Raw genomic sequence first — 10952 nt, forward strand, 5'->3', positions numbered from 1 at the left:
ATAATAATTTTCTCCATAAACAACAATTTATGTTTCAAAATATTATATTGTATAACTTTATAAATCTTAAATTGTTATGTATATAAAAAATTGTTATGCGAATCATATCAGATACACAAATAATAATAGAACTTATTGGTAGAATTTTATGGACACATAAACAACAACTCATCAATTTTTTTTTTTTTTTTTTGGAAAGGGAACTTCCCTAACGAGGGTTTCCGAGCCAGCTTTCGCGCACCGACTAATCCCCCGCTGCAAACATGAGGCTTTGCCTCATGCCCTGGAGTCACTGCAGGCGAACCTCCATGGTCACAAGGGCTTAGTAGTGCAAGGATTTGAACATGGGTCAATAGGTTACCCACCATATCTTCCACATGCCTTATCAAGTCACCACAACCCAAGTGACAATCTCCAAAATTTATCACAACTTGTAAATAGGAGTTACTAATTTATTTATATCGATTTTTAAAATTTTGATATAATTTGTTTAATTATAATTTGTATAAAACTCTATTCAACCCGAACAAAGATTAATTTTTTTTACCAAGTGCTTCTAAACTTATATACTATTAAGAAAGCTTTAATAATTAAGGGATCTTCAACTGTTAAACTTTTAAAAACTTTTTATTTTCGTTACATCGGCTTCCACTTAACTTTATTTGATAAAAAAAAGGTTTGTTATAAAATTCAACAATAGTTAACATTTTTTTAAAAAAAATTATACGTTAACTAATGTATCTTAAAGATTTATAAAGTCCTCTCATATAGTTATTAGACATAATGGTATAAACATAAAATACAAAAAAATAACTAGGTTGAGTATTTTTCTGAAAAATATAAAAAACAATCAAATTTTTACATATATATATATATATATATATATATATATATATATATATATATATATATATATATATATATATATATATACACTAGCCGTCTACCCGCGCAAAGCAGCGGGCGGCGAATAATTTGATCTCTTTAGAGTTAAAACCATTTTGCGTTCACTTCGAGAAATGAATATTAAATAACGTCTATTTTTCAAGAGCATTACCATACCATATTAAGGGGGTGTTTGGCTAAGTTTTTTTAAAACAACTTATTAGATTCCACATCACTATAAGTTAAAAAAGTGTTTGGATTAAAATAACTTATTCCGGTGGGAAACCTCTAATACGTCATTTTTTCATAAGTTACTCTAAACTTACTTATTAACTTATAAGCTAATAAACTAATAAACAATAATTTTTTTTGCCAAACACTCCCTAAATTGTTATTACTTCCATTTATACATACCCAAACCACTTGTACTGTTTATCGTCCTCTTTTTTTTCGTTTTCATTAATTCCTTTATTAATTTAATGTCCTACTAAGTAAAATGCTAAAATATATAAATAATAGTTTATAAAAATAAACCATTAGAATATCAGGTGTTGTGATTCAAAAGTAGATAAATAGGTCTTTGAGAATGCCAAAATACTCAGGTATCAACTTGTTCATTGTGAATTTAAACAAAGTTTGGTCACAAATTAAAACATTTTCAACGATGGTATGTAATTCAAGGATTCATATTGATTTAGGTTCTCGAAACCTTAAAATATTGAACAAAATCTATATAGAACCTTATAATAAGGACAATAATCACCGTAATCAGGAAATCCATGTGATGAAACTTGATATTATAAGGACCAATGATGGAAAAAGGTTTCATTTTTAGACTAAACAAGATGAAAAATATACAAAATACCTTAATCATGTCAAATCTTGTGTTTAACCGTTCTTTATTGCAAAAGTAAGATTCTAAAATATACAAACTAATGATAATACAATGCTCTAACTGACCCTCTTAGTTGAGTACTTTGAACCTGCAAAGCCAACACATTAAAGAAACATAGTAAAAACCTTTTTAGGAACAAACCTGATATAATAAAGCCTTCACCCAATATATTTATAAGATAAAAATACAAAAAGTTAAAAATGATGAAATCAATTACAAGTAAGGATTAAAATAAAAACATGTTAAGAAAGAGCCATATGCAGGAGGGATATTTGAATCAACATGTATTTTCTGATGGTTTCAAATTTTGAATTATCCGAAATTCAGGGAAGGAGATAGAATTTGTTGAGAAATATAAGGATTCAAAACACAGGTTAAAATTTAATATTATTTTATTGATGACTACTTGTACTATTAGCTTAATGATTTGAACGTCTTAAAAAAATAATATTATTATATTCAATCTATTTTTAGAAATAGTGCGATTTCTTTTATAAGATAGTAAATATATATATATATATATATATATATATATATATATATATATATATATATATATATATATATATATATATATATATATAGGTGAGTTCAGTTGAGAAAATAAAAAAAGTTAATAAATGGGGGAATCATTATCAACCATTCATTTAATCTAAGCATAAAAAGACACGGTGACAAACTTGTAAATATGTTAATAACCTTCAATATCAAATACGTAACTATAGAGAATTCGATAACAGTTCGTTCATCCTCAAAATTTCTCCTCCAACCTTCAACAATCATCCAGATTTCTTCAACTAAACCATCATCAATGTCATCCAATGTTAATCAATCATCGATATTCGTAGCTGTGAGGTTCGCCGTTCAAGACAAATTCGCAACCCAAATTCATCAATTTCATCGATTTTTTAAAGTTCATAACGGATTTAGAACTGGAATTTCCTAGATTTGCAAACGAAATCAGTTGGAATCGGAATTTCTTCGTTGTTCATGAAATTGGAATCGGAGTTCTGGACTCGCAATCAGAGTCGACATTGAAGGACTCAGAATCGGTACTCACAGGTTCCCAATCGGATTTTTGGATATCAAAATAAAAATAAGAAATCGATCAGACATAGGATGTCGCACCTGAAGTCGAAATCGGAAGTATATGATGATTTGGAATTGATAACTTGATGTTTTTAACATTTTTAAAATAGTTAACTTGTATGCACTCCAACTGTTTGATGAAATGTATAAACTAAATTACCACGTTATATTCACATATGAATATGTTTTCTCACCTAAATCAGTATATGATTATTAAAAACACAAAACAAATATGCAAGTATGTATGTCATTCATATGTGAATAACATATAAAAATTATATATATTTGTGAAAATACCTTCTAATATTCATAAGTGAATATATTCATAAGTGAATATACCTATTCACAAGTGAATATACCTTGTAATATTCATATGTGAATATACTTAGCAATATTCGTAAGTGAATATATATTCTCTAATATTTACAAGTGAATATACTATGTAATATTCACATGTGATATACCATGTAATACTATGTAATATTCACATATGAAAATATCATTTAATATTCATAAGTGAATATATCATCTAATATTCACAAGTGAATATACTATGTTAATATTCACAAGTGAATGCATCGTCTAATATTTAAATATGAATATACTATGTTTATTATATGTTATATTCATATATGAAGGATACTTAAATTGTAAAAAAAATAATAATAATAATAATAATAATCATACTTTTTATTCATAATTGAATAACGAATGTACTGTAATAAAACCTGATGTATTTTTATTTACTTATGAATAACGATAGTTGAAAACATAAAAAAAAAAAATTAAATTTTTTATTTTATCTTAAAACTATATCAATATGGATGTTTATTTGTAAAGAATAAAAAATATGAATTTTTGTATATTTAAAATCATTTTTCGATAAAAATAGCTTCTTAAAAATTAAAAAAAAAACAAATAAAAACTATGTTTTTGTATATATTAAGATAATAATTATCATAGTTTAATGAAATATATTTTGTTGGAAAACACAAATCTATTAATTTCTCATTTCTGCTGGTACGACGAAAGCTTTTACATCAAAAATAAATGAATGGCTGACAATGATTCCCCCATTCTCAACCTTTTCTTTTTCAATTGAACTCTCCCCTATATTATATATATATATATATATATATATATATATATATATATATATATATATATATATATATATATATATATATATATATATATGATCACGGAGTTTTTTAATATATGATGTTTGTTTTGTTTTGATGATTTGAAGTTTTTACAATCATATTCAAATTATATATTTTATGTAAAAAAACATTAATTTTATTTCGTACAATTAGTTAAATAGAAAAATAAAATAAAGATTTAATATCTAAATATAATGGGTGTTTGGCTAAGTTTATGTTTTTCATAAGCATTTTTTTAACTTATAACTTATAACTTATAAGCTAATAAGTTAGGAGGGAGTTATTTATAGATTTTCACTTACTTTTGGTATGATACATTGATTATTTCGATCCAAACATTCTTTTTAACTTATATTTTGACTTATTTCTGGTATGATACATTGATAAATTATTTTTATCCAAACATACATTTTAATTTATATCGGTGTGGAACTGATAATAAGTTAAAAAATAAGCTTAAATAAACTTAATCAAACATCCTCTAAGTAGGATATAAAATAAAATGTTATTAAATTTGAAAGCAGAAAAAAAAAATTAAAATGTTAAAGAATACTAAATAGCAATGTTTTGAAAACCGGACCGGAGACCGAATCGGTCGTCTTACTGGTTCGATGGTTCAGCTGGTCCAACCGGTCAAACCGGTCTCAAAAACCGGGAAAACCGAACGATGTCATAATTATATTTAATTATATAAAAAATACAAAAAATAAAAAAATATATATTTTTTTAAAATTTCCAGTTTTGACCGGTTTAACTGGTTTTTACTGGTTTTCACCGGTTCAAATGATTACCGGTTTTTTGGCATTTAAGAACCGGATCCGGGACCGGTTCCCGGTTGAACCGGTCGAACCGGCCGGTCCGGTCCGGTTTTCAAAACATGGCTAAATAGTTGGACTAATTAAAAAATCTCACCAATATAATGGTTATAAAATATTTGTAAATAGATAAAAGATATAATTGTAAAAAAACAAATGGTCCATTTGGTTTGTCATTTTTTTGTTAATGTCCAAACCTTTTCAAATTTATGGATTTCGTCTTTTTAGCCGGTTCATTATAGAATTAGTCCCTACCAAACATAAAAGAAAGAATATTTTACTTTTAATATGTATTATCTCTTAATTATTAATCTTTTAAAGTAGAAATGTAGTCATCCCCATCCCCACCACCGATGGATATCTTTCGGATTACCCTCTACCATTTGTCTTCTCCAACAAGCACCTCTAACTCCTCCACTGCCTTTTAAACCACTTGAAATTCCAACGAATAACCTTTCTTACCCTTTTTGGATTTGATCTCAAACCATTTTCTATCAAACAATATACTTTGAAACGCATTTCCAATCAAAACAAGGTAACAACGTCTAGGCTTGATTTATTCTTTGTTTACCCATAGTGTCAAAAAGGTTTGGTGGTTTCCAGAATGATCATAAATTATTTTCTACAAAGACCCGATTAATATTAATGACCATTATAATTTTATCTTCTTAATTCCTATTTATTGCTCTTCCCACTCTCCTTGTTACGAAACACAAACACATAGTAACACCTACTATATAAAATCATAGAGTAATACTTGTGAAAAACTATATACACAACCTTGAAATCTTGTCCTAAAGGCTAAATGTTTCTTTAATCAACACCACATCCCAATTTCGAATACATTTTAGCATCTTCTTCTTACTCAGATCAACCTTATTTCGTCTTCTTAGCTTTTCTTTACATTCAGCCAAACATATCAGAAAAATATAACGAATGAGGCCAATAGTAACCGACACCAACCTTTAAAATCTATCATCGACCGAGCACCCAAATTACAGATACCTTAGAATTCATGGGTATGATATTCTCTTTCCATCTACATAAATTTTTTCAGATGCTTGCTGTTTGTTTTTGTAGTTTTTTGTGTGACTATACTTGATCAGATATATATATATATATATATATATATATATATATATATATATATATATATATATATATATATATATATATATGGACGAGGAAAGGAGGAACAATGTTGACGATATAAAGGATAAATAAATTTAAATATTTAAAAGCTACCACACTAAATAAGCTTTTACTATATTTTTTAACCCAATAAACTTTTGAAAAAACATGTATTATCGATCCTCTAATAATTGTTGGTTTTGGCACAAATTGATAAATTTGATCAACTGAATCAAGACAAAGGGAACAACATGGACAATGATTACGACAATAACATATGGTTTTATTTGGCAGTTTTTCATTATATTTTATAAATAGATACCGGTTAAAACTTTTATATAATTCATTTAATATCAAATTCTGTATTTTACTAAAATAATCTATTTTTATAGATCTTTAATACATAAGTTTTTCGTAAATTGTTTTTCTGATAGTTAATTACTTAACTTTATCTACTTTAAATATTTTATTAACTCTTTATTCCAATTTTTGTTTAAAAATATATCATATTTGATATCTTTATTGAAAAATATATATTTTTAAATTTTAATATTTAATAAATTAGATTAATTAGTTAAAAATACAAATTAGCTAGAATATGATTGCGGGAGATAAAATGAACATATTATTAAATTCTAAAGATATGGGGAAAAAAAATTAATGCCACAATAGTTAAATAAGTATTAAAGAACACAAAGTGATTGATAAATTATAAGAAAGTAATATGTTTCAATAATGTTAAACGACATTAACTAATCAATAACCTAATAATTAGTTATATAAAAGCTTTTTAATCATTACAAAATATTATTGCCATCCTCATAGCATAAGAGGAACAGATCATAAGTCCCACATATTCAATTAAATAATATTTTTATGTTGCATCATGTAAAATAACACTCCTTAATTCACCAAATTTTAACTAAAAACTATACAAATACAGTTATCCTTAAAGCTATTCATATCTATATATTGTTTTTTAGTGTATCATTAATCAATTAATTACCTGAAAATTTAATAACCGCTCGTCAACCCATCGCCGCTACATTATCTGCATAATCGTTAACCAACGCCAAAGCGTTACTCGTCACCTCCTTAACCGCCACCACACGACTACAAACGTCCGCCTTAATGTCGTCGTCGGCCACCTCCTGAAACCCATCCGTACACGTCTCTTCGTTGGTCAAGGCTGCGCTCATCCACGTCTGCACGTTACTTAGCTGGAACTTCACCGATTCCCCCGTCCAACCAAGGCGCTTCATTTCATTGAACGAATCCTTGATTTCGTCTACAGCGTCTTGGAACAACGATGAGCAGTCATGTATAGCGGCGGTTTCCTTGGTGTTTCTGTAGTCTGAGTGTAGGGATAGGTTGGATACATAATTGCCCATGTCGGTGGCGTTGTATAGAGCTACATGAATAGCCACCTTGGCGAGGCGGCCGGAGTCATGGTGAATAGTGCCGGAGTAGCAAGAGAGAGAGGTGAAGCATGTGTCAGGGTACAGAGTTGTCTTGCAGCTTGAACGAATGAAATCGGTGTCATCGGGAGAAGGGAAGAAAGGGTGGCTGGCGGTGGTGGACGCCAGTAAGATTGTTGTTGAGAGGAAGAAGAATAGGGTAGTGTTGAGGTGGAGTTCCATATTTCTAACTGGCTTTTGTTAAACATATTGTCGTTTATATCAAAGGTTTAAGTAGACTCTTGTCATAAATGTGAAATTACTTTTTTGCCATAAAAAAAAAAAAGTAGTGCTTAATTTGTTCTTTTTTATATGTTTGATACTTGATTATTTACCGTGCGTGTTGCTTGTAATTTTTACAAATATAATGTTCTAAATATTTAAAATATTTGAATTTAATAGAAAATAAAAAAATAATAAATGATTAAAATTAATTTTTTTATCTTTTAAATTTAAACAAATAAATAAAATAAACTAATGAGTTTTAATTTAAGAATTATGAAATAATAAGATAAATTCATTAATAAAATTGATATTCATTACTATTATATTTATTATAATTATTATATGAAATTATGAAAAAATTGGAGAAATAACCAAAAAGGGGAGGTGGTTTGAAAAAAAATAATCAAGAAAAAATAAATTTTGGAAAATAATCAAATGATCCGCAGAGCACCCTCTACGGATCCATTGAAGGCTCTGCGAGTCCTCTATAGTTCTACGGAATCTTCGTTTTTTAATTTTTTTAATTTTTTTTTTCGTGTTTTGGTTTTTTATTTTTTTTCTTTTTTTGCGTTAATTTTTGTTTATTAATATTAAAAATTTTTTAAATACACTAATACATTATGTGATTATTATGTAAAAAATCTACAATAAAATGTTAAAAATAATGAAATGTTTTATGTAATACGTTTACCTCTGAGGAACCGAAACATCTCTGCGGATGTTGAGTTTTTTAAATTTTATTTTTTCGTTTTTTTTATTTTTTATTTTTGTTTATTAATATTAACTTTTTTAATACATTAATACCTTATGTTTATGTAAAAAATTTGACAAAAAAGGTTAAAAATAATGAACGTATTTTTAATATCAGTCCACAGAACTGTTTGGGAATCCACATAACTGTTATCAGTGGATCAGTGTACACCTCTATGGATCAGTGTACACCTCTACGGATCAGTGTATAAATTGTCATACCTGTTAAATATTATATCAACTCACCCCGGTATTGAAAAAATATAGAAATGGCCTCCAGTGCACCAACCTCTATGAATGCAATATCGTTGTTCGATACTCCACCTCCATGGACGACAAGAGAGGTGATGGTTATAATACGATGTTGGTTAAACATTTTTGAAGGTGTAACAGCAATGGTTACCCCTGATTACCTTGGAGGTGATGAATGAACCCGAATAACATGTATGTTCAACCTCTCATTTGGACAAGGAGAATATCGGGTACAAGTAGATATTCTTAGTAAGTGGATGGAGATAAAGAACGAAATCACATGGTTCAAGCAATGATATCATCATCTTAAAAGTAGTAGTAATTATTATTACTCAAACGAGGAAGCTCTTGTAGACATGATTTTATATCATTACATTTTCGAGCATGAGGGAAAAGACTTCGAGTATATAGATGTTTGGAATCTGGTTAAGAACTACCAGTATTTCATGTAGAAGGGTTTTTTATGTGAAATATTTTATGTAATATGTTTGCTACTTATGTATGTTTTCCATGTATTTGTACTGTTTTGTATTTTATGTTCTATGGAATAAAGTGGAAGTTAACTCAACTAGTTTCGTAAATAACGTAATACAAACCAAATACATATAAATAACGTAATACAAACCAGTACATATAAATAACTTAATAAAACCAAACTACATTAAAATATCCTTCTACGAACGCAATACAAATTAAAAATATGGGAGATCTTTTAAGAGATTCCAAGGGCCTTCAAACTTGCATTCTAACCCGTCACTAATGGATATGTATTCCGCTTTCGCCGCGTCCAAGATGACTTCCTCATCTTCATTCGGACATGCATCAATTTTGGTATAAAGATTAACGAAAACCAAGACTTATGTTTTTAATTCATAACATTTTGTTGTGATGTTAATGGTGTTGCGGTAGTTTTCTGGTGCAGTTTGAGGGTCAACTATGAAGGCATAAGTTAAACGGGTCCAATAACTTGGATCATTCACCCTAGTGGTCTCATAGATATTAATATATGCACGAGTTAGATGGAGGTTATCCTCAGTGCTCCATGGTATGGAAGCCATTATGGCGGAAAATATAAGGGTTATTTTTTCAAAAAAATGAAATCAAGAAGAAATGGTACAGAATCGATGAAAGGATACGCATGGTAAAGTGATTTTATGTTACTTATTCTGCAGAGTTGTTTGGTAATCCGAAGAGCTGTTTGTCAGTCCTTTTTCTTATTTAATTACATGTTTAAAAAACTTGTGTGTTTAATAACTTCTATAGCTGATCTGCAGAGGTGTACACTGATCTGCATATGTGTACACTGATCCGTAAAGGTATGCAATGATCCGCAAAAAATAGTTCTTATGTGGTAAAGTGATGTGTCAAAACCCCGATTTGGACCTCATTCATTTCTTTCTTACCCTTTCAATTCTTCAACACAATGTCTATGAGCTTGTCCAATGCAAGAAATGCCTCCAAGTTGATCGTGTGTTTGTTAAAGACGATGTTAACAAATGTGGTTGGGATGTTCCAGCTAAGGAACGAACATGTTGGAAACTCACTAACCCCGACAGATGTTTTTGGAACTGCAACAACTTGGTAAGCTTCGTTTCGAAAAATACATGTACAATCGCAATTGTTTAAAATACATCTTGGGTTATTAGTCATTGTGCTTTGATGTTTTATTCATGTGGGTTTGATACAGAAAAGACTGAGGAAATGTGATTACTTTGAATGGAAAGATGTTGCACTTGAAGATGGTTACTATAAAAACATCATCTATTCCATGAAGCAACAGCTGGATTCCAAAGAGGATCTTGGTGTCATAAAAAACTTGAGGACTAAGAATGTTGAGCTGGAGTTTCTCCTGAGTAAGGAGAAGACTCTAGTATCAAGCATGGAGAAGGGGATGTGTGATTCCAAGAAGAGCATACGTATATACAAGCTGTTGGTAGTCGTTCTAATTGTTGGGTATATCATGTTTGTTTTGTTTTAATAGGTGTAGCTGTATGTAAATAACACAATCAAAAGCTACTATTCCAAATAACATAATCAAAGTCTATTATTCCAAATAACACAATCAAAATCTACTATTCCAAACAATTTATATCCTTTTATTACGGTAAGTAAGTCTCGTATCTCTAAGTGATTGACGAATCTCCATTGCTACACCGAATGCAAACATTTCCATGAACATGCACACAAAAACTTCACAGTCTCCTCTTTCGCCTTTTTCTACTTTTTCCTACTGCGGCACATGTTTAGATTTAACGAATTTCACCTCGGTAGGTTTCTATCTATTGGGAAA

At 29.0% G+C, this 10952-nt stretch overlaps 1 pseudogene across 1 annotated transcript; it reads right to left on the reverse strand.

Moving 5' to 3' along the window:
- Positions 1-1771: 1771 nt before the first annotated feature.
- On the reverse strand, positions 1772-7625 carry LOC145008512 (21 kDa protein pseudogene; annotated as a pseudogene). Its single transcript, XR_013663513.1, has 2 exons — positions 6985-7625; positions 1772-1868 (listed from the first exon to the last, which is right to left on the reverse strand). The product of XR_013663513.1 is annotated as a 21 kDa protein pseudogene (transcript).
- Between the last annotated feature and the right edge of the window lie 3327 nt (positions 7626-10952).

This window comes from Lactuca saligna, chromosome 8 (genome assembly GCF_052625555.1).
Source record: "Lactuca saligna cultivar CGN05327 chromosome 8, ASM5262555v1, whole genome shotgun sequence".
Taxonomy (NCBI): Eukaryota; Viridiplantae; Streptophyta; class Magnoliopsida; order Asterales; family Asteraceae; genus Lactuca; species Lactuca saligna.